Here is a 26,816-nt window from a genome sequence, read left to right on the forward strand (position 1 = left end):
GGCTTTTTTTTAATATCTAAAAATAAATTTATCAATTTTTGGTACTTTCCCCAAATTGTTAAACTAAAGAGGTCATAATCTTAAATGTCCCGGTTTTTACCATTTTATCTTTACAGGTAATTTAATTTTATGTGTTACACCACATACCCATTTGTGCAATAAAGACATAAAAGTTTAATAAATCTGCCTGAATGTGAAATTTAAATTCAAATAACAAGGACTGCCAAAACTTATTCATAAATAAATATTCACCATACTGTTGTTATTTACATTGCAATATCAAGGAACTTACATTTTAATCATCTAAATTTCTACCCTGTTTTTCAAAAGAGGTATAAAGTGACAAGTTCTAGGTAATTTCTGGGTACAGTAAAAGCCTCAACATACATAGTCCTGTCAATAACTTTTTTTTTTGATTAAGGTATTTGGGCGATTCACCATTTTATTGGCTTATGATCATACCCTTCAGCAGACCATGTTATGCTTTGACCTCCAAGTGTGACCTTGACCTTTGAGTCAGGGGTTCAGGTTGTCTTATTATGTCAAGTTATTTCAAAATCCCTTAATTGAAGAAAAGTTATGGATCGGACACAAAATATACCCTATGACAGACCATGATAAACTTTGACCCCCAAATGTGACCTTGACCTTGGAGGATGGGGTCCGGCTGTTGTGCATGACATGTCATCTCATTTTTTGCAAACATTTGTGCCAAGTAAAAAATCCCTTAATGTATAAAAAAGTTATGAACCAGACACTAAAGACAAATGTTGACCTTTAATCACCAAGTGTGATCTTAACCTTGGAGGTCGTCTGATGTATGACACATCATTTTATTGTAACAAACATTAATTTTGTGCTTAGTTATTTCAAACATGAAAGTGTAACAGATGGACATACAATGGAGCCCATTTCTATATCCCTATTTTTTCTTAGCGGGCACAAAAAAATAAAACTAGAACTCCGCGAGTCGGATGTGTCGCCTTGGAACAATGTAGTTTAGGAGAAATGGCCAGGACAAAAATGAAATATGAAAAATAACAAAGGGCAATAACTAAAAAAATAATAAGTGCAGAGCAGCATATCTGTGCACTGCATTTCTTATCAATAAGATCTATCATTCTATGATGTTTCAAGTCCATAGCTTTCATACTTGTAGGAGAAATGACCAGGACAAAAATAAAGTAAGAAAATCAACAAAGGGCAATAACTCAAAAAATAAGAAATGCAGAGTATCAGTTCTTATGCACTGCACTTTTTCTTAATGAGATCTATCATCCTATGAAGTTTCAAGTCCATAACTTTTATACTTTCGAGAAATGGCCTGGACAAAAATTAAGTATGAAAATCAACAAAGGGCCATAACTCAAAAATTAAGAAATGCAGAGTACCGATTCTTGTGCACTGCACTTCTTCTTAATGAGATCTATCATCCTATGAAGTTTCAAGTCCATAGCTTTTATACTTAAGGAGAAATGGCCCGGACAAAATTAAAGTATGAAAATAAACAAAGGGCAATAACTCAAAAAATAAGAAATGCAGAGTACCTGTTCTTGTGCACTGCACTTCTTCTTAATGAGACCTATCATCCTATGAAGTTTCAAGTCCATGGCTTTTATACATTAGGAGAAATGGCCCGGACAAAAATAAAGTATGAAAATTAACAAAGGGCAATAACTCAAAAATTAGGAAGTGCAGAGTACCGGTTCTTGTGCACTGCACTTCTTCTTAATGAGATCTATCATCCTATGAAGTTTCAAGTCCATAGCTTTTTTAGTTTTAGAATAATGGCCCGGACAAACTTAAAGTATGAAAATTAACAAAGGGCAATAACTCAAAAAATAAGAACTGCAGAGTACCGGTCCTTGTGCACTGCACTTCGGGTTATTGAAAGAAGCATGCATACCAAGTTTGAAGTCACCCAGACTTATAGTGACTGAGTTATGCTCCGGACAAGCTTTAGGGGACGCCGACGACGACGCCGACAACGACGCCGACACAGACGCAGCCGACAAAAGTAACCCCTATATGTCACCTTTTCAAGGTTCAAGGCGACACAAAAATTCTTTATTTTCTTACACAATTGTTTGAAATATACATTGATAGTTGATAAAGGACAGATTTCTTTGTCATACTTTTAAACATTCTTTTGTTACTAAACTTTGACCCCCAAATGTGACCTTGACCTTGGAGGATGGGGTCCGGCTGTTGTGCATGACATGTCATCTCATTTTTGCAAACATTTGTGCCAAGTATTTTCAAAATCCCTTAATGTATAAAAAAGTTATGAACCAGACACTAAAGACAATGTTGACCTTTAATCACCAAGTGTGATCTTAACCTTGGAGGTAGGGGTCTGAGTGTTTTGTATGACACATCATTTTATTGTAACAAACATTAATTTTGTGCTTAGTTATTTCAAACATGAAAGTGTAACAGATGGACATACAGATGGAGCCCATTTCTATATCCCTATTTTTTCTTCGAAAAGGCGGGCACAAAAAAATAAACTAGAACTCCGCGAGTCGGATGTGTCGCCTTGTGAACAATGTAGTTTAGGAGAAATGGCCAGGACAAAAATGAAATATGAAAAATAACAAAGGCAGTAACTAAAAAAATAATAAGTGCAGAGCAGCATATCTGTGCACTGCATTTCTTATCAATAAGATCTATCATTCTATGATGTTTCAAGTCCATAGCTTTCATACTTGAGGAGAAATGACCAGGACAAAAATAAAGTAAGAAAATCAACAAAGGGCAATAACTCAAAAAATAAGAAATGCAGAGTATCAGTTCTTATGCACTGCACTTTTTCTTAATGAGATCTATCATCTATGAAGTTTCAAGTCCATAACTTTTATACTTTCCGAGAAATGGCCTGGACAAAAAATTAAGTATGAAAATCAACAAAGGGCCATAACTCAAAAATTAAGAAATGCAGAGTACCGATTCTTGTGCACTGCACTTCTTCTTAATGAGATCTATCATCCTATGAAGTTTCAAGTCCATAGCTTTTATACTTAAGGAGAAATGGCCCGGACAAAATTAAAGTATGAAAATAAACAAAGGGCAATAACTCAAAAAATAAGAAATGCAGAGTACCTGTTCTTGTGCACTGCACTTCTTCTTAATGAGACCTATCATCCTATGAAGTTTCAAGTCCATGGCTTTTATACATTAGGAGAAATGGCCCGGACAAAAATAAAGTATGAAAATTAACAAAGGCAATAACTCAAAAAAATTAGGAAGTGCAGAGTACCATTCTTGTGCACTGCACTTCTTCTTAATGAGATCTATCATCCTATGAAGTTTCAAGTCCATAGCTTTTTTAGTTTTAGAGAAATGGCCCGGACAAAATTAAAGTATGAAAATTAACAAAGGGCAATAACTCAAAAAATAAGAACTGCAGAGTACCGGTCCTTGTGCACTGCACTTCGGGTTATTGAAAGAAGCATGCATACCAAGTTTGAAGTCACCCAGACTTATAGTGACTGAGTTATGCTCCGGACAAGCTTTAGGGGACGCCGACGACGACGCCGACAACGACGCCGACACAGACGCCGCCGACGCCGCCGACAAAAGTAACCCCTATATGTCACCTTTTCAAGGCGACACAAAAATTCTTTATTTTCTTACACAATTGTTTGAAATATACATTGATAGTTGATAAAGGACAGATTTCTTTGTCATACTTTTAAACATTCTTTTGTTACATGGAAATAACCTGTTGTGTTATTTAACACATATATTGTTTCATTTAAACATTTGGTTTTGTCACTCTATAAAATTTTTAAGTGTAGGGTTCTGTCCACTATATAAAATTTTGAGGTGTGGGTTTTTGACATGTGGGGTTTTGTCCATCTTCCAAAGTTTGCATTTAAAGGAATATTTTTTTTAATTTCAATTTGCAAAAAATCCGCAAATATTTCCATGTCCCAAAAATTAACCACTTATACAGTATAATGATGACTTTCCAGCTTTAATGGTGGAGAGAAGGTACCCTTTCATGTATAATTCCAGGCACTAATGGGCACTTGAGTAGAACCAACGATGTTCTGAAAGCTGATTATAAGCTTCCTCACGTAAAAAATCGAATGTTCCTGTCAGAATTCAAACCCACAGCAGTGAGGTGCAAGTGGTTTGAATTCAATGACCTGAACCACATGGCCACAGATGGCCCACCAATATTGTTCAAAGTCTCTACAGATTGAGCTAGCCTACCTGAGGCAAACTAATACTTCTTCTCAGTCAAAAGTATCTTTTACTTACTACCATAAAAAGTTTTCAAAAGAAAGTTTTAAGCACCCATTTACACAGTAAATAGTGTACAATCATGTATGTAACCTTGTTTTCAGAATTTGTTCTTATAAGTTTTGTTTTATGTATCTGTGCATAAAGGATTTACATAAGCTGTAACCAACTTACTTCCATTTATAGTAAGAGCTGTCCATAGGACAACATGATCTACTATTCTCAGTGTCTGATAGTAAAACAAGAGCCTAGATTATGTAGAAATTTCTAAGTTCAAAAAGGGCCATAATTCTGCCAAAATCCATGTTAGAGTTAATGGCCTTGGAGAGTGACTTTCTATTACGCCCTAAACCCTTTCCCTTCAGTAGTTTTGGAGATACCAGCTTGCATGCAAAGATATATCCATTGAATGTGATGCCAAAGCCTGTGCAGTACAAACATTATAAAGAAAAGAGAACAAACGTATATCTAGCTTTATGACTTTAACCACATGTCTAGATATCTACATTTATTTCTACATGCTTCATATCTTACAACACAGATATCTATGAAATACCGCTAAGAACAAAAGAAGAAAAATCTGTAGCCAAGATTTCTTGAGCCTAGTCAGTGGTAGACCATATTGGTTTGTGCAAGGTGCACATTATATAAATACTTCTAAGTTCTTATTATTTGGTTAGGTTTAATGTTGCATCAATGGCGACATTCCAGCTTTTGCTGGTAGAGGAAGACATCAGGTGCCCCTCCGTGCATTACTTCAGGCACAAACGGGCACCTAAGTAGAACCAACAACATTCCATGGGATTAGAACCTTCAGCAGTGAGGGGCAAGTGGATTGAAGTCAACAACTTTAATCACTCGGCCACAGATACCCTCCAGCAAACTGTGTGACACTGATATTGTCAACCAATGTTGGTTTTTTGATGAATCTATCTACATGTACATGTAGCAGACCAATATAAGAATTGCTACATGTTCATTGCGTAATAAGCACTGATGCATTATGATGTCATATATATTGTACAATTCATGCAATGATGACCTACAATCACTAACCAACCATAAAATATGACTTTCAATTGGAATTCTTTTTTTTAAAAGTGCTGTAACATGGCTTTAAATGACACATTCCCCTATTTATATAGACATTCCCATAAAGTTTCAATACAATCTAACCAATCACTTCTTAGAAAACAATTGGGACAGAATTGGCAGACAGGAAACAACATTTCAATATACCCTCATTCTGATTTCATCACAGTGGGATGAACAGACTTGTATTTACCTGATCTAGTTCCATAAACAAGGCTTGCTGTCTTGGCATGGTCACAGCTACTTTCTTGATATTTTCTGCATGCCCTCTAGAGCCTGTTGACCCACTTGAGGCCCTAGAGCCTGGTGTCTGGGCCATCTTTGTCCTCTGAAAGTTCAATTTGCACTTCTACTTTCACAAGGTACCTCTGCAAAGATAGATGTAACATTATCTTACACTGGTTGCCAGTACAGACCGAAATTTCTAGCTAAAGGGTAACTTGTTTGTGGCAGCAAATAGGCTTTTAATGAAATAGACTGTTTTGTAATGAAATAGACTTTTTTGTTAACATTTGAGTTAAAGATAGAATACAAAAAGAAAAATTATTGGTTAAAAAGAATTAACAATCACTTATCTCATTTGTATATTTTTCATTTAACCTTCAGAGTTACAGGTAATAAATTATATTAATGTTATAATTAAGTGATAATTGTTGTATTTATACGTATTTGGTACTTAAAACAAGATTGTTATACATTGCTGACACTGGTATTTTCTAGTTACTCTATGCATGCTAGCATAATTATAAAATAATATATATTTTAAATTAAAATATATAAAAAAGGTTGTAGTACCTAAATGCATACCACCAACTTGCAAAGTTTCTTTTTCAGCAAATTAAAAAGAATTACGTCATGTAACTTAAAGTGAATTGGTCAAGAATGGAAGGTCATTATACGAGGGTTGTTCAAAAAGTAATAGGACTGCAGCTCTACTGTTCACATTTTTAAATTTACGTACAAAATTTTACATGAGACAAATATCGGAACATGTTGTCTATATACAGTGAAAAAATCAAAACAAAATGTAAAGAAATAAAATTTCTGTGAAATTTTCAAGTGACAAGGGGTACGAAACGCGGCGCACGCTAACAATACAATAATTGACGTTCATGACGTCGTAAAATAAATCGAAATTGTATTAAGCGTCATTCTTTCTGAAAGTAGTCTCCCTAGTCCCTAGGTGTATGAGTCATGTAACTTTAACTTTGCCTCATATGTGGAGATGAAGCAAGAAAAAAAGCGATCACATTCTCGTTCCACTGTTTCAAAATATCAAAAAAAAAAATAAATGCCCGATAGCCGGCCATTCTCCGGGTTTTCTCGTCTTTTTGAGTAACCATGGAACTCAATAGGACTGAAAATGTTAAAGTAAAAGCAATTTATTTTATTAATTTACTCATGTCATTGTGTTTAAAACAATATGATTATTTACAGAACAATAAAGATATTTCTCAATTGAAAAGTATCCTTTTCTACTTAGCACAGTCTATCGTTTATTAAAGCAAGTTTTCGGGAAACACTACTAATTATTTCCGTTAACTATTACATTAATTTATTGATTACACGTATATTTAGTTAAATACAATAAAATAGTGTTTGTAACAAATGTCTTATTTACAATCCTTTGGTTAAAACTGAATAAGTAGACCCGAAGCAGATACAAACAACGATAAACAGTTCGCGTACCGTTTACCGTGGATTCTTTTGTAGCGCTTTTGCAATTGACGTCACTAACGTCCCGTCAATTTTCAACTTTCATCCTCGCCCGTTCTCGTTATCGATCGTGTATTTTCAGTTTTTGAATTGCTTGTGCCAGCTGAAAACAAGTGTCCTGATGGCAGGATAATTGTCCTTTGTTTATTTAATCATTTTGTGTGTATCTGAATGATTATAGTCAATCTGTTGGCAAAATTTAACCATCGCACATATTTTTAGTTTGTTAACAAATGTCATATTTCTACATCTAACGCTATGACCGCTGCTGTTCAAAACTTAATAAATAGGCCATTTTATGTTCGAATGACGTCAAATTTGGACATAATGTCACATAAATATATATCAACGTATTGATTGAATACGGGGGAAAACAAATAGTTATTTATGAATAAATTAGAAGTAGAACTTAGCTCCAATAACTATATTTATGTGCTGCGCCGGGTGCGTGTTACCATGGTTATTCAATAGCAAAGGAAAAGCGCGTTTAGCACAATAGATTAAAAAACTTATGTTTGATTTGTAGAAAACATTTTACGATTGCTGTACATATGAAAATATTCTAAATTGAATGAAATTTGAATACGCAAGACTCCCAGTCCTATTACTTTTTGAACAACCCTCGTACAATGATAATAGAGTGAAAAATCTAGAAGAAGAATAATAATGTTATTATCTTGTCAAATCCTTGGTTTAAGTGAATTTGTTGTGAAAGATTTTTTTATTTGTGACAGATTTCAAGTTTGACAAAAACAGTCAGTTTGCCCCCTTTGAAGATATTTGCTAAAATAATTATCAATCAGTTGAATTTCTTACACACTGTACATGATTTTCCATTTCATTCCGCTAAACGCTGCCTATATACATTTACGTTTTTTTTGTTGTTTTTTTTTGTTTTACAAATATAAACTTTTGGTCTTTAGAGTGGACTTATTTAACCAGAATAAAATTTGATTTGGTATTAAAGTGGAAAAAAAAACGATTTCCATGTGTTGATGCATTATAATTTTTTGTTTCATAATAAATATTTACGACAAAACAATAATTATACTATGAAGTTCAGAGTTTGTTTTGAATAACTATAAACTTTAAAAGTCTCTTGAAGATTCAAAATATCAGCAATGCTATTGTGAGCATTATATGACTAATCTGTAAACATATTAATTGCAACACGCTTTTGGACTCCAACTTTTTCAGGCTCTCCATGTTTTAAAGTCCTAGTGAGAACCCTGTTTGTTCATCATATAAGGAGGTTTTTAGTGAGAAATGGGATCCCAATCCCCGAACAGTAAAAACTGTGTGGATGAGAAACAACCCTGATTTGAGGATTATTTTTCGTAGACAAATAATAGAAAGGAAGTCTTATGCTTAAAGTGAAACAGGAAGCAGAGGGGAGGGCTGATTGTCCAGTAAATATAAAGGATCCCAGTACCTTTTCGATTGTAAAAAAGTCAATGCTAAACATGCATGTAAATAACGAGTTACACTAGTTAATCTTGTTAATTAGGCTGGTGAAAATGCCGATCAGGCTTATGTCATAAAAACATATTTCTAGAAAAGAAATAAAGATATTTCTTTTAAACTTTGTATGTTTTTTTTCTGAATAATATTTGACATAAACAGAAAGAAAAATATTTGGCTAATGTCACTTTAGTGAGAATTATGTCCCCTTTTTCATGTTTTTATAACATATAATTTTTAAAGTCCTTAAAACGTATGTTACATATGCAAGTGTAAAACAAAATAAGTTAAATAACTTCTTTATGCTCTAATTTATTGCACCTGTCACCATATATTTCATTCAGTTTTCAGAGAAAACTTCGAAGTATAATGTTCAGTGTCGAAGAATTGTCAAAATATAAATGCCAAAATTGAAAAACAGAATATTTAATACAAATATATAGAATAAAGGTACTGGCACAATAATCTAGACCAAAATGAAGTTGTTGGACACATTTCTATTTAGAATTTTACATTACTATATAATTTTTATGAACTTCAAATACTTTGTTTCTAGAAAATGGGGAAAAGGGAAATAATTCTAACAAAATAAAACATAACCAAATTATTTTGATTTGTATCATATATCAATGCTTAATAAACAAAATAAGTGAGAAAGAAACATATTAGGATGGTCCCCTATGGTACCACTATTCTTATTATTTCCAGCAAATTGTACACATAAAGCGAACTTGTATTTACTAATACTATTTTTTAAATTGTGTTTAAATGTCGCATCTTGACTTTAAAATACATATATGTCATTCATAGAATAATTAAATGATTTAAATTAGAAACATCTATGGTCATTTAGTCATGTTTTGAATGGAAGCTTAAACGGAGAGAACTATGGTACCGTGGCATGTAAATTGTTGGCCCTTTTTTGCATCAGTAGAATTTTTTCAACAGAATGACATCACTGCAGTTTCAGCGGACGACCTTCATTTGTCAGAACATGAGGTTAATGCGCAAGACGGAAAGAAAGAGTAAAAATAGTGAGGAATATATACAGTGCAGGTTAAAAACGGACAAGAGTGTGGTTTAGATATAGAGTTGGGACAGATGAGTACAGAATGACTCAACTGTACCGGCTGACGTAGCATCCAGAGGTAGGCTGTTCCAGTCTTTGATGGAACGTGGGAAGAAGGATTGTTGACGGTATTGTGTACGGCAGAAGGGAATCCTGTAGGATAGGTTGTGTGAATTTCTTGTAGATGTGGAGTTGGAGGGTATGAGTTGTGAGTTGTCTAGAGCGACCTTGTTGTTGATGACTTTGTAGAGCATGATCAGTCTGGCCTCCTTGCGACGTTCTTGTAGTGATGTCCATTCAAGGTCTGCAAGCATGTCTGTGACGCTGGACCTGTTGTGGTACCTGTTCTAAACATACCCTGCAGCACGCCGTTGGACCATGTCTAGACGGTGTATGTCTCCCTTCTCGTAGGGGTCCCAGACAGTGTTTGCATTCTCCACTGTGGGACGGACTAGAGCTTTGTAGGCTGTTCTTTGGTGGAAGTAGAGGCAATGTTAAGGTTTCTTCGCATGAAGCTGGTGGTACGGTTGGCTTTGTTACAGATGTTATTTATATGATGAAATATTAATGTTGGCCCCAGTCTAGGTTGTTATTCAGGGTGCATCCAAGGTATTTAGCTGATGTGACGTGCTCTAGAGTATGACCATGAAGAGTGTAGTTGTGGCAGATGGGGCTTCTTTTCTTGGAGATGTTGAGGACTTGGCATTTGTCTGGGTGGAATGACATTTTCCATTTCTCTTCCCAGACAGCTAGTTTGTCGAGGTCAGCTTGTAGGGTTGAACAGTCAGACTTGTTTGTGATGGCAAGGTAGGCCAGCGTATCATCTGCAAATAGTCGGACGACTGCGTTGAGACCCTCTGGGATGTCATTTATGTAGAAAAGGAACAGACTCGGGCCAAAGACTGAGCCCTGTGGGACGCCGGATTCTAAAGATACTGTATCTGAGGTTACCCCTTCCAAGACAACAGATTGGAATCGGTTGCTTGAGAAGGCCTGAATCCACAGGTTGGTCTTGCCTCTGATGCCGTAGTGGGATAAAAGGCTGTGACATACTTTGTCGAAGGCCTTGGCGAAGTCCATGATGAGAACATCAGTCTGTTTTCACCAGCCTGTTAAAGCTAATGTTAATTTTGATCTCGAAGATTACAGTCATTATTGTTATGAATGTAATATGGAGAGACATGATTATGAAGCAGTTTTTAATCGCGAAAGGTTTTGTTGATCTCAAAACACATCAATGACAGTGTTAAAATTAGAGACTAGTTGGCGTCCTGTTGTAAGAAGACGTTTGCAAGCATGTTTTTGCAATAGAGTTTTGTATAGAACTTACAAAAAGGACACCGGTCGATAACTTTCATCAAAATGTAAACATGTAGAAAAGGATAATCTATATACAAACAAACTTTCAAAAATTTTAAGTTTTCAAAAGAAAACACTGGAAAGGGCGAAAGTCTATACAAATATTACGAGGTACTCGTCTATACAGATTTGAAAGTCGTAAAATCTGCATGATGTCGTGAAAGTAAATATAGATCTACTGTAAGGAATAAAAAATTATTAATAATTAATTAATTAATAATTAAAAAATAAATTAGGTTTTTATAAGGAATAGTTTGAACAAAAACATAAAAAAATGCATTACCGCATGTACTGAAAAAGGTTCATGACCACCAAATTTTACTCTTTGATATTTTGTCTATACAGATTTGACTGAACTATCCTAATATGTGTCCTGATTTGAAAGATCTTACCAAGTTATGTGTACTAAAAACTTAACTTCACTAATTTGACTATATTTCACCCTATATAATGTGTCTATACAGACTTCAACAGAGTTCATTCCATATGATCAATAGACCACTGTCTATATTAAGTTAATTTGAAAATATTTTATCATGTAGTGGTATAATGTGTCTATACAGATTTCACCAGATTTCATTCGGTATGATCTGTCTATACAGATTTCACCAGACTTCATTCATTATGATCTGTCTATACAGATTTCACCAGATTTCATTCGGTATGATCTGTCTATACAGATTTCACCAGACTTCATTCATTATGATCTGTCTATACAGATTTCACCAGATTTCATTCAGTATGATCTGTCTATACAGATTTCACTAGACTTCATTTATTATGAACTGTCTATACAGATTTCACTATACTCACTAGACTTCATTCATTATGATCTGTCTATACAGATTTCACTATACTTCATTCATTATGATCTGTTTATCATTATGAACTGTCTATACAGATTTCACTAGACTTCATTCATTATAATCTGTCTATACAGATTTCGCTAGACTTTATTTATTATGAACTGTCTAAACAGATTTCACTAGACTCACTAGACTTCATTCATTATGAACTGTCTATACAGATTTCACTTAACTTCATTCATTATAATCTGTCTATACAGATTTCACTACACTTAATTTACTATGAACTGTCTATACAGATTTCACTAGATTTCATTCGGTATGATCTGTCTATACAGATTTCACCATACTTCATTCCTTATAATCTGTCTATACAGATTTCACTACACTTTATTTACTATGAACTGTCTATACAGATTTCACTAGATTTCATTCGGTATGAACTGTCTATACAGATTTCACTATACTTCATTCATTATAATCTGTCTATACAGATTTCACTACACTTTATTTACTATGAACTGTCTATATATACAGATTTCACTAGATTTCATTCGGTATGATCTGTCTATACAGATTTCACCATACTTCATTCGTTATGATCTGTCTATACAGATTTCACTACACTTTATTTATTATGAACTGTCTATACAGATTTCACCAGACTTCATTCTTTATGATCTGTCTATACAGATTCCACTAGACTTCATTTATTATAATCTGTCTATACAGATTTCACCAGACTTCATTCATTATGATCTGTCTATACAGATTTCACCAGATTTCATTCTTTATGATCTGTCTATACAGATTTCACAAGACTTCATTCATTATGATCTGTCTATACAGATTTCACCAGATTTAATTTGTTATGATCTGTCTATACAGATTTCACTAGACTTCATTTGTTATGATCTGTCTATACAGATTTCACTAGTATTCATTGGGTATGATCAGTCTATACAGATTTCACTAGACTTCATTTGTTATGATCTGTCTATACAGATTTCACTACACTTCATTTATTATAATCTGTCTATACAGATTTCACTAGACTTCATTCTTTATGATCTGTCTATACAGATTTCACAAGACTTCATTCTTTATGATCTGTCTATACAGATTTCACAAGACTTCATTCTTTATGATCTGTCTATACTGATTTCACTAGACTTCATTCGGTATGATCTATCTATACAGATTTCACTAGTATTCATTGGGTATGATCTGTCTATACAGATTTCACCAGACTTCATTCATTATGATCTGTCTATACAGATTTCACCAGATTTCATTCAGTATGATCTGTCTATACAGATTTCACTAGACTTCATTTATTATGAACTGTCTATACAGATTTCACTATACTCACTAGACTTCATTCATTATGATCTGTCTATACAGATTTCACTATACTTCATTCATTATGATCTGTTTATCATTATGAACTGTCTATACAGATTTCACTAGACTTCATTCATTATAATCTGTCTATACAGATTTCGCTAGACTTTATTTATTATGAACTGTCTAAACAGATTTCACTAGACTCACTAGACTTCATTCATTATGAACTGTCTATACAGATTTCACTAAACTTCATTCATTATAATCTGTCTATACAGATTTCACTACACTTAATTTACTATGAACTGTCTATACAGATTTCACTAGATTTCATTCGGTATGATCTGTCTATACAGATTTCACCATACTTCATTCATTATAATCTGTCTATACAGATTTCACTACACTTTATTTACTATGAACTGTCTATACAGATTTCACTAGATTTCATTCGGTATGAACTGTCTATACAGATTTCACTATACTTCATTCATTATAATCTGTCTATACAGATTTCACTACACTTTATTTACTATGAACTGTCTATACAGATTTCACTAGATTTCATTCGGTATGATCTGTCTATACAGATTTCACCATACTTCATTTGGTATGATCTGTTTATACATATTTCACCATACTTCATTCGTTATGATCTGTCTATACAGATTTCACTACACTTTATTTATTATGAACTGTCTATACAGATTTCACCAGACTTCATTCTTTATGATCTGTCTATACAGATTCCACTAGACTTCATTTATTATAATCTGTCTATACAGATTTCACCAGACTTCATTCATTATGATCTGTCTATACAGATTTCACCAGATTTCATTCTTTATGATCTGTCTATACAGATTTCACAAGACTTCATTCATTATGATCTGTCTATACAGATTTCACCAGATTTAATTTGTTATGATCTGTCTATACAGATTTCACTAGACTTCATTCGGTATGATCTGTCTATACAGATTTCACTAGTATTCATTGAGTATGATATGTCTATACAGATTTCACTAGTATTCATTGGGTATGATCAGTCTATACAGATTTCACTAGACTTCATTTGTTATGATCTGTCTATACAGATTTCACTACACTTCATTTATTATAATCTGTCTATACAGATTTCACTAGACTTCATTCTTTATGATCTGTCTATACATATTTCACAAGACTTCATTCTTTATGATCTGTCTATACTGATTTCACTAGACTTCATTCGGTATGATCTATCTATACAGATTTCACTAGTATTCATTGGGTATGATCTGTCTATACAGATTTCACCAGACTTCATTCATTATGATCTGTCTATACAGATTTCACCAGATTTAATTTGTTATGATCTGTCTATACAGATTTCACTAGACTTCATTCGGTATGATCCGTCTATACAGATTTCACTAGACTTCATTGGTTATGATCTGTCTATACAGATTTCACCAGATTTCATTCATTATGATCTGTCTATACAGATTTCACTAGACTTCATTTGGTATGATCCGTCTATACAGATTTCACTAGACTTCATTTGTTATGATCTGTCTATACAGATTTCACCAGATTTCATTCATTATGATCTGTCTATACAGATTTCACCAGATTTCATTCATTATAATCTGTCTATACAGATTTCACTAGACTTCATTTGTTATGATCTGTCTATACAGATTTCACCAGATTTAATTCGTTATGATCTGTCTATACAGATATCACAAGACTTTATTCATTATGATCAGTCTGTACAGATTTCACCAGACTTCATTTTTTTATGATCTGTCGTATTATACAGATTTCACAAGACTTTATTATGATGTGTGTATACAGATTTCAATCAGTATGATCTGTCTTTACAGGTTTCAGATTTCGCTGGACATGATGTGTCTATACCAATTTGACTTTATTCTATCTGTATGATGTGCCTATTCACATTTTGCTTGACTTTGTTTGGTATGAATCTAAAAATTTACCATTTTCATAAGTAACATTTTTTTTGAATATTTAATTGTGTAACAAAGATATATAAGGTCATCTCCATAAAAGTACTGGTAGGAGCAAATCATGTTCATCTAAAATTGCAAGAACTTTTTCAAAACTACATTGCTACTACAGACCAAGACAATTTTAATTTCTTAGTGTCAACATAAAAGTGGACATTCCCTCTACACTATTAATAACAATTGTATATCTAAGTTCACTCCCTGAAAGAGTAAGTCATAGCAGTACCAAACCTTGACCACAGGAAAGAAAAGACAAAACAATTAACAGCTGTAATATAGTTTTATTTTGTACTTCATGGTCTTATAAGTAACTCATGACACTCATTGATACATGTATTGCTAATAGATGCTCACACAGGACATCAATATATCAAGCAAAAAGCCAAAAATGGAAATTACATAAAATGATATTAATGAGGAAAAAACAATTGTGAAGCAACACCTGGTCTTTCCACAGAAAAGAACATCACCCAAAAAAGTAATTTAACCTTGTACATGGTTATTCATTGGAAAACGATAAGCAAAAACATTTTGTACTTTCATTCAGCCAAACATCTGTTTCTTCTCCCAGTATGTTTGTGTACATACTACATGACAAGTTAACATATTGATGGCTGAAGCAACACTGGTCTAACTTAAAAAAAAAAATTCTTCAAAAATTACTTTTTTACATTTTTAGCCTAAATTGCATGAAATACACAAGTAAATAAAATATTAGAAATAATCGTGAAATTTTATATTGTTTTTATTTACCACTTGGAAAATATTAAATACAAAAACTAAGAATGATAGAGGAAAGAGAAATGTAACAAATTACTGTAATTGGAATATGGGGAAAACTATATTAAAAAATGTCACAAAATTTGAGTACTTGTGTTGTGGACAAAGCTATAGATACAAGTGCCATGCCATGTTTAATTATAAAGAGCTGCAAAAACTTTTCTTTGACAACTTAGAGATATCACCTTACTTTATGCAAAATGTTCTAAAAGTTAATTAGGATTATACTTGAAAACCTGACTTGCAATATTTTTTCAGATTATCAATTTATTGATGCAATAAACATTAAATAAAAACATATAATTCTATGAAAGTATTGGATTTGAATTTGCAACCAGCACAGACTGATATCAACTGACACAAACTGTGCCAGCTAGTTTATATGGGTATACACTCTTTGCAGCTTGGACAATAAGACCCTTCCAACCATGTTGGCAATTAAGTGTGTGATTCGATCAACTGGCAAGGGTGCCTGCAAATCTGGTCTACACTGGTCAACATGGCCTGAAACGTTTGTTTCCAGCACTATTAGGGTTCAACCAGTATTTCATAGAGTTTGTTAAGAAAAAAGTTCAACAAGTCTACAATTAATGCTAATAGAACATTATCATATATGTTTGACATCACAGGATTGTAATAAAGTCATTACAAAACTAGAAATGTGTCATCATGCCACGGATGCCCCCGCATGCAGCCAAAATTTCAAATGTTATAATATTTAGCTCCAAATTTGTTTGCACAAATTATTGTTTTCATTTTAAGTTCAAAGCCCTTTAAACTTTTCAGTGTTAACACAAACCATTTTCATACAATATTCAAGGCACTGAAATTATTCAGTCTTAACCTTTTGAAAATAGCATATTTCATATTTGTAGCCAAAATAATGGCTATACATACATTTCCACAAAAGTATGAGTGCTGAAACAAAAAGTTCAAAAAATTTCCAACATTCAAGAAAGATAAGGTTGTCCAAAATCATTAAACCATGACCAAATTCAAACTTAAACTGCTTATTCCTAAGACGTATCTATATTATTTTCAAAGTGAAAGGGACATAACTCTGCCAAAAAATCATCGAACCATGACCAAATTCCAACTTGACCTGCCCATTCCTTTGACATATCCATATGTCAAATTTGAGTTGAATATGTAACACTGTTGGGTAGATAATGAACAGAAACTGTAAATTTCATATTATTTTCAAAGTGAAACGGGCATTACTCTGCCAAAAATCATTGAACCATGACCAAATTCGAAATTGGCCTGGGCATTCCAGAAACATATCCATATGTCAAATTTGAGTTGAATGTGTTGTACTGTTGGGGAGATAATGAACAGAAACTGAAAATTTCATATTATTTACTAAGAAAAAGGGGCATAACTCTGCCAAAAATCATCAAACCATGACCAAATTCGAACTTGACCTGTGTTTTCTCATGACATATCCATATGTCAAATTTGAGTTGAATGTGTTGTACCGTTTGGGAGATAATGAATGGAAACTGAAAATTTCACATTATTTTCAAAATAAAAGGGGCATAACTCTGCCAAAAATCATCGAACCATGACCAAATTCGAACTTGACCTGTATATTCTCATGACATATCCATATGTCAAATTTGAGTTGAATGTGTTGTACCGTTGGGGAGATAATGACAGAAACTGAAAATTTCATATTATTTTCAAAGTAAAAGGGGCATAACTCTGCCAAAAATCATCGAACCATGACCAAATTCGAACTTGACCTGTATTTTCTCATGACATATCCATATGTCAAATTTGAGTTGAATGTGTTGTACCGTTGGGGAGATAATGAACGGAAACTGAAAATTTCATATTATTTTCAAAGTAAAAGGGGCATAACTCTGCCAAAAATCATCGAACCATGACCAAATTCGAACTTGACCTGTATTTTCTCATGATATATGCATATGTCAAATTTGAGTTGAATGTGTTGTACCGTTTGGGAGATAATGAACGGAAACTGAAAATTTCATATTATTTTCAAAGTAAAAGGGGCATAACTCTGCCAAAAAGCATCGAACCATGACCAAATTCGAACTTGACCTGTATTTTCTCATGACATATCCATATGTCAAATTTAAGTTGAATGTGTTGTACCGTTGGGGAGATAATGAACGGAAACTGATGATGACGGAATGACAGAATGACGGAATGACGGAAGGACGGAATGACGGAAGGACGGAATGACGGAAGGACGGAAGGACGGAACAGGGTAACACTATATGCCCCGGCCATTACATGGCGGGGGCATAAAAATTATTATACACTAGTGTAATAAAGATTAGACGTCAATGTCTTTTAAAGTATTGGAAGTGTTGATTAAGTTGGCTTGTTAAAATAGTAAAAGAAAGAATAATTTTCAATTTTTTGACAGGAAAATCTAACATGTGATAAAAGAATATTACATTTGTGACTTTCCAAATTGCATTAATTAAAACTTTTAAAATGCTCGACAGAGCCTCACATTTTATTTTCTTTATTCAACTTATATGATAAATTCAATATGAAAATACAATTATGTCATATCCTCCATGTAAATGCATACTACTACTTGAATGTTACTTATGTGTCTGATAATTTTTGTGCCGTGGCACAAACGACTAGATTCTCTATATCTTGATAGGACGCTTCAGGGAAAAAATGTCACTCCATTCAATCGACCCTTTCTTGTTTGTAGTCTGGTTTTCTTTGAATCACCTGTAAAACAAGCATTTGATAGTATTGCGGGCAATACAGTAGTCCCCTACCGGTCCCTCAAAAAGTTCTTTAATTGTCATACACTCCTGTGTATTGCCATTTATAATGAATTTGAGGATGAAGTCTGTATTTGAAAATATCGACCACAAAACATAATAAAATAAGTTTGTCTATATCACAGTAATGTGTTAAGTTTCCATGCTTAGTAAGGAAATTATGTTTATACAACCTTGTCATATTATTACGATGTGGGATTTTAAAGTAAATCCTATAAGGAATGAAGAAGTTGGAGTGAAAATACCAGTTTCTCGTAAAAAATCTAAGTTCAAGGGGGACATAATTCTGGAAATAACTTTGCTAGAGTATTTAACCTTCTCAAAAATGTCGAGTGATAATAAGAAACATATATATGAAGTTTGAAGTAGATACATTAGGAAATAAAGAAGATATTTAAAAAAGACAACATTTTTTTTCATAAAAAATCTAAGTTCAAGGGAGGTAATATTGATATTTTTTGTGCTAGAGTTATAAACCTTGTCACATATGATGTGGTTGATGACCAGGAACTTATATTTAAAGTTTGAAGTAAACACCTTAAGAAATAAAGAACATATAGTGAAAAAGCTGAAAAATTTAAATCAGAAATCTTGAAATTCAGGCTATTTGTTGCCATAGCAACCAGAATTTTCAACATAGGAAGAAAAGAAAAAGATGTGCATAATCTCCAGACTGCCATCTACCCATATTTCAAGTTTCATAAAAATATTTTCAGTACTTTTTGAGTTATCACTGGATCCAGTTTATGTGTTAAATTTGCCATATTTTCAGACTATTTGTTGCCATAGCAACCAGAATTTTCAACATAGGAAGAAAAAAAAAAGACGTGCATAATCTCCATACTGCCATCTATCCATATATCAAGTTTCATAAAAATATTTTCAGTACTTTTTGCGTTATCGCGGGATCCAGTTTTGTGGACGGACGGACTGACGGACTGACAGACAGACAGACAGACGGACAGACAGACGTACAGACAGACAGACGGACGGAGGGTAAACCTAAAGTCCCCTCCGGTTAAACCGGTAGGGGACTAAAAATGACAAAACTTTACTTTACTCTGCATTTAAAGCAACATTTATAACATTGTTTCTACCAAAATTGTGATCACTTAAATAAATGCACAAATTTTAAACTTAAATTTGGGCACTAAGTGTTCACTTTTGGTTAAGGCTTTCTTCCCAAGCATGTAGTGCTTTTTTATTTTTAGATTTAATGTACAGTCAAACCTGTAAGTAAAGACCACTCATGGGAATGGCAAAATGTGGTATTGATTTACTTGTCAGTCTTTATCACTTACGGACGTTTTTGGAAGTTTTCATATAGACATATAGGCAAAATTAAAACTGTTCAATAGAATTTCTTTAAACTTGGCATGTAAGATGTTGTTAGAATATGATAACAGAAACAAATTAAAGCGAACAAAAAATTTCTCGTTTTTGAGTCATCTGCCTTTGAAATGGACTTTTTGTTAAATTCAAGGGCAGATAATTTACAATGAAGAGAATTAATACATTTTTTTTCTTATTTTCATTAAGCTTACCTTCATTTTAGTTGATATGCAAAATTCAAGAACAAATTTAGAGTGGGTAGTTTTTATTCCCACTTCTTCTGTGCATTTTTTCTTAAAAAATGGCCTGTTTTTTAAGGATTTAAAGTACCTTTATTTTCATTGAAAAAAAGTTAATGGAAACAATGTAAGGAATTGCATATTATTATGTATTGTACTCAAAAATAAAAAGAAAAGCATAATCCAGAAGTAAAAACAAGAATTCATTTGAGTATTTGTATAAGTTATCTGCCCTTGAAATGACCTCAAATAAGTAGAAAAGTCTGACAATTCCCTTGAGACGTTTTAGGAAAGCATTTTCAGGGAAGGTTCTGTTGAAATAATAAATATGTGAAATGCTATTTAGTTTGGTCTTTTAAGTTAAATATGTCTCAAAATTTATTGTCACTGAATAGGGACATCACTGAGATGGCAGGATGACTGACTTAATTGACTACAAATCTAATAATGTTTCTAAGTTCTGACATTCTGAAGTTGGTTGGTAAGATATAATTCAACCTTTAAAATAAGTTTTCAGAAATGTGCAGAGTTTGTGCTATATGTTGTATGATAATGAAGTTAAGGAAAAATACATACTAAGTTGAGTGTTACGCGGCTTTGTTTTTGGATTTGTTAAGAAATTGTGTACAGTAGTCTTCAAGCCTCGCTGTTATCACTGTCTGGAAAAACTTGTAAAATTGCACATCGGAGTACCTCTGTGTTGCACTGCACTACTAAGCTTGAATGGATGAGAAAAATATTGTTTAAACAATTTATTGTGGGTAAAGGGTTTGATGCTACTTCCAACAACAATTTAGTCATATCAAGACAGCAGTAAATACTTGCCCTGCTACAAAGTTTACCAGGTATACTAGTAAATATTAACTTGCACTACAGAATTTTAATATTGGTTAATGTCACATATAATAATGCAATACATGGCACCAAAGTAAATATTAAAGGCCAGGAGGTCTTCTGCACAAAAAAGCATTTAGCCATCCCAACAGTAGAGACTTGTGAATAATTCCATTGTTCAAATTGAATATTATATAAAAGTCATGAAAATGTAGACTTCTTCATGTTTCCAATGTTTTTTTTAAAAATATTTCTGACTGTATTGTTATTTAAAAACAATTATTGGAATCCTATCAAGTTATATTCACTGATAGACATGACAATATGTATAATATCAATTTAGTATCAAATCAGAAGAATCCATTTCATATATAAGCATGTGTATACATGTACATGTACCTTGTTAGAACCTGAGCTCCTTAATTTCACTGAAGCATTCATACTATCCCTCTGTCCACCTGCAACACATGGGAGATAAATGCTATAATACTTCAATAGTAAGTAAATAATAAATATTTACATTAAAATAAGCAACTTCTCATTTCATAATTATATGAATGAAACAGAGACACTGTTTCCTGGGTTTTAAATCAAGCTAAAAATGATTATGTTACTTAAAATATGGAATTTAAAATTGCATACACAATCCTAACCAAGTCTAGCACTGATGCAAACATAGACTTCACTTGCAAAGGATAAAATTCCTCCAGTTATTCAAATAATCTTAAGTTCGAATACATTTAATATGAATACAAACTTTTAGATTTGTCCTCAGCTGTAGAGGTGTCAGAGGTTCTAGAGGTATGACCTTGTAGACATGGTGTTGGCGTACTTGATGGGTTTGATCTGCATACATCTCTCTGAAAGCAGTACAAATTTATTTACAGATAATTTAAATTTGCATTCTGTAGGGCTACATATGATTGATCAATACAATTATTCACAATAAAGTAATAAAAATATGTGTGTAATGTAATCTATTATAGCTCATATGATTTATTAACTATATTGCCTTATGTGGCATCAGAAGGTAACACTCTGTAATGTCCCATGTAAACAACTTATATGGCACCAGACAGTATTGAACAAGATATAACAATGGTCGTAGGACAGGGCGGACCGTGAGACAGGGCAAACCATACCAGGACGGTATCTTGGAAAGGGCGGACCATGACTCGAGATGAGGTGGACCATAATTAATTTCAAATTTAATACTGCTATTTCATTTATTTTATTTTTTTATCTTTTAATATCAATGTTATCAAAAACAAAAAAATGTTTAAAAAAATAAATTAATATAATTTTATACTAGTACATGTATACAATGTATATTACAGTGAATACTTAGAGTATTAACATTTACAGTACCCTTGCAATTATAAGTATAAAATAGGTAGGGTAAGATAGTGGGAATGGATTGAAAAAATCTTATAAGTAAAACATATTTTCGTTCTGCACTGAAGTAAATAAACTTGACAAAATTACTTTAATTGTAATATTTTTTTATATAATCCATTCATAACATTTAAGTTTTATAAAGGAAAAATGATTATTTATATTAGTTCATTCCTTACTAACTATAGGACAACCAAGAATAGTTTAAATACAATTCTTACACAACCCGCATTTTTCCCTATCGAACATAGAAGAACCGAAAGTGTGTGTTATCATGCTATAAAATCACTGTTTGACGTTCTATATTTAGACATGTGACGTAATCATTATACACGTGACGTAACCACTAAAAATGTGACGCGCTGACAATAAGTACGGACACAAATCAGGCGCAATTTAGCTAATTATCATGCACGGGCAGCATTTATTTGTTGATGTCGTGTAAGAATCGAAATAATATATCCAAATCGGTGATTTTATTGCTTGATAACATCACTGTTTGTCGTTCGGATGCGCATCATTATATCACTCAGGCTACGCCCTCGTAATATAATTCCCCGCATCCGAACTCCAAACAGTGATGCTATTGAGCAATAAAATCACAGTTTGGGATATATTATTTCTTAATCGTCAATGACCATAATTATACATTATGTATATCAATTTGCTAAACAGACAGCATCTTAAAGTTCATGATGTAAACTAACTTGTCAAAGGAATCAAAATTGAAGGAAATCAACCACGAGAAAGGAGTCAAAAAAGATAAAATATTCCGACAAGACACTTTCCACCAAAAAAAAATAATTCTGGATAGGTGCGCAATTTTGTTTGTAATTCCAGACCGCCTCGTCTTGAGTCAGGGTCCGCCCTGTCCCAAAATATGGTCTGCCCCATCCAAACATACGGTCCACCCTGTCTCACGGTCCGCCCTGTCCGTAATCACGGATTTATATTACAGGGATCAGACACTCCCAGTTAACCCTATATAAATGCTTAAATATCTTGTCGTGCACCCGATAAAGGTACATCGATCGATAATTTATCGGCGCTAAGCGAAAATGCCCGTTCGCAACGGATACCTACTTTACAAAATACCATATAGCTTTTCCATTTATTATCCGATTTTTGAAATTTAAAGTTTATTTTCAAGAAAAATGCTTGTTTAATTCAAATATCTAATTTATTTTTTAAAGATACAGACTATCTGTCTGCAACGACGATTAAGAAATTAACTTGACGAAATCCGCGGTAAATTTACATTTTTTTTTATATAAATAGCAGATATTTGAAATTCATTATTACGGTAACATAATAAATTCAATTTCAAAATAAAAAAGAAGCCAATGCCATCATGAAAGTTATTCACAGGTGATCAAAGATGCAATACTTAAGATTTATTTGGTTATGTAGTCAAATTAATTTACGCACAATTGTTTTACGGGTAATGTATTGCGGGCTTTACAATTCGCTCAACAAGTAAAGTAAATTTATTAATTCTTTTAAATACAAGATATTGCTGATATTGTCAATACATGTATTGCCATTTTCATAGGATATTTAAATTTTCTTCATCATTTATATCATTATTATTTTTTTTGTAAATCTGTTTTCAAATGTCGGTGCAGTGAAGTAGACATTCATCGTAACAGTAAAATACACTCGTGTGGCTGTCTCGATTCCGGCCTTTTTAATGTCACTCGTATAATTTAATTATTTCACTCGTATATTTTAATTATTCTTTTTATTTGAATGCCTGTAGAAATATATTTCTGATATTTTTAATGTAACGCTAAAAAAACAATAAAAATCTTTACAGTTTGAGTCAGTATTATGCGAAATAAAAGTAACTGTTGATTATCTTTTACACATCGCTTAAATTTCTTTGAAGTTTAATTACTTTTGAAGGGGGTTAATTACCAGGTAACAAGTGATAATTGAAAAACTTTGTTTTCAAACTTTCATTATCAGGTCACATATTATAATTTCAACACTCAATCTTTAAAAACAAATAGAAATTGAATGTATATGTTGTATGTGCGCGGTCTTTAACTACAGTCCATGGCATGTGTGGTAAGAAAATGATTCTGAAGAGGATATATATAAACACAATGTAAATCTATTTTCTTTATTAACGTTTATAAATGAAATTGAAAATAAACAACTTAATTTGTTTAGTCCTTTCCTTGAAAAATAATGAAAATAAACATATGTCAAATAAATCATTTGACGTGAATTGTGAAGGATAACTATGAAAAAAAATCTGTTTCCAAAAATAATTATATAAAACAGCTGTTCAGTATGCCAATAAAAGTTTCTTCCTTGCCAATCTAATGAATTCATTTATATATGATGGAATGTCTAGAATAATTTGAAAATATATTTAATACACTAATTAGTAGAATATTTACTATATTTATACTAATATACAGGTAGATCAAATAAAACATGTACAAATCATTTGGAAATAATTCACAGAAATAAAGACACATTTCAAACATGAATTTCTTTAAAAGTATTTTAGCAATCAAGAAACATTTTTTTTGCAATGCCACTATTAAACCATGTAAAAAATAATTATCTTAATCTGAATCGCGGTAATAATTTATGCTTGACGTAAAAGGGCGTCAAAGTGTAGAGAGTATGCCTAAACAATAGGCGAATATTTTTTAAATTAGGTACTTTTTAACTAAGCGTCGCAGCGTTCTATCGGCATATTTTCATATATTAATACTTTAGCTGCACAAAATAATACTGTATCAATACATTCATATGTGTATAATTTTTCACAGAGCTGCAATAACACCACATACTCTTGTGAAAATGTGTCATATTTCACACTCCGAGCGTTACGCCATCTCATTCTGTCCACCTTTATCCGATTCCGCGCGCGCGACGGGACTTTAAGCTAAACGAAAGTGTCCGATCCTTGTAATATAAATCCGTGCCGTAATTCATAACAATATAGCACAAATCCATTTTTATCTTTTCTATATTTTGATATTAAATGAATAACAAGATTAAACAAATGTTTATGTCAAATCAATCATTCATTGCGACTAACACCTTTGTTTCACTCATTCGCAAAAATCATTAGAGAGGGTATCATGTTGCCCTAAGCCGCTTGATAATTGCAAAGGCCGGTGTAAACAATGTCTTTGACGTCACACCGTATACAGATCAAGATCAAGATTCACATTTAAGTTTTAACTGCAAATTGCATATAAGAAACTAAGGTCGTAAGGGAAGTAACTCATACTATCTGAACCCCATCTGCGAATTATGATGAACGATGATTGTCGTGATTATGACAAGTAAGAGATTCAACAATATTATTTTATCACAAAACGTCAAAAGACTGTCTAGACTCTATGCGCAATTGGCGCAAAGATATTATCTACTTTAACTGATAAAGATGTTAGCTTTAATCTTGTAAATAGAAACCTTTTATCATAATAACAAAAATATAACAAAATAACCATACCAAGACTTCTGAAACCCTTTGGTCACATATCCTCGATGATATCTAACACTGTATTCCCTTTCATACTCGTCTAGTTGAAAACATCGGCTGGCGGGCCATTTTCCGGATGTTTATGCTGAAAATCGTTCTGTCAGACGGTTTACGGCAGATAAATTTGTATAGACAAGGGGCATGAAATCTGTATAGACTTTCGCTTTAACGGAAAACACTTCCTGCTTCCGGGTTCTAGCATTTAATTTTTGTTTCGTGAAAATTGTGAATTTCAGTTGAACACCGCTAATTTACTAAACCGGATCACAATACATCACAAAATATACGTTTATTAGTGATATAGCCCTTATTTCTATTTAGTGTCCAGGTTTATTTGTCATCCGATGAAAACGTATTTCTTAAAAATGATGTGTTCCGTTCATAGTCGCCTTCTATTTTTCATAGTGCTTCATAGAACCGCGTTTGTAAAAATAGTGCAGCCATATAACTTGCATTGACCATGTCTAACCCTTGTTTTCCAGCCCCTCTGTTTTTAACATTTTTCATATTCTTCTTTCATCCTCTTTTGAACAACTCTTTTTAAATGTCTTGCGATTTTGACACGCAGACATGTAGACCTACGTCCCCGAGAGGGGTTTGTCATTAGAAAGATAGATAAACATTAAATTACAGCGTTGCGAAGATTGTTTCAAGAGTTGAAGCCTAATAAATTCGCCTAATTTTCCAACATAAACTATTCTTAAATTGAACAACATAACTAACAGGAGAATGTATGGTGCGTAGTTTTTCCAGAAAGACTTTACGCTCTGTACACTGCATATACATGTAACATACTTTATGTATTCTTTTGTCGTATTCTTTTATCCGGGACCTG

The 26,816-nt window shown here is 32.9% G+C and overlaps 1 long non-coding RNA gene across 2 annotated transcripts; it reads right to left on the reverse strand.

Moving 5' to 3' along the window:
- Positions 1–15,379: 15,379 nt before the first annotated feature.
- LOC132720084 (uncharacterized) lies at positions 15,380–26,055 on the reverse strand. Of its 2 annotated transcripts, XR_009624299.1 has the most exons (6): positions 25,952–26,055; positions 21,833–21,935; positions 21,475–21,533; positions 20,818–20,959; positions 17,961–18,614; positions 15,380–17,799 (listed from the first exon to the last, which is right to left on the reverse strand). It is a non-coding gene; the product is annotated as an uncharacterized LOC132720084 (long non-coding RNA). The 2 variants fall into 2 exon arrangements; XR_009624298.1 differs by having other exon boundaries at positions 15,380–18,614.
- Positions 26,056–26,816: the final 761 nt, after the last annotated feature.

This window comes from Ruditapes philippinarum, unplaced genomic scaffold (genome assembly GCF_026571515.1).
Source record: "Ruditapes philippinarum isolate M1 unplaced genomic scaffold, ASM2657151v2 ctg12818_1_1_1_1, whole genome shotgun sequence".
NCBI classification, from domain to species: domain Eukaryota; kingdom Metazoa; phylum Mollusca; class Bivalvia; order Venerida; family Veneridae; genus Ruditapes; species Ruditapes philippinarum.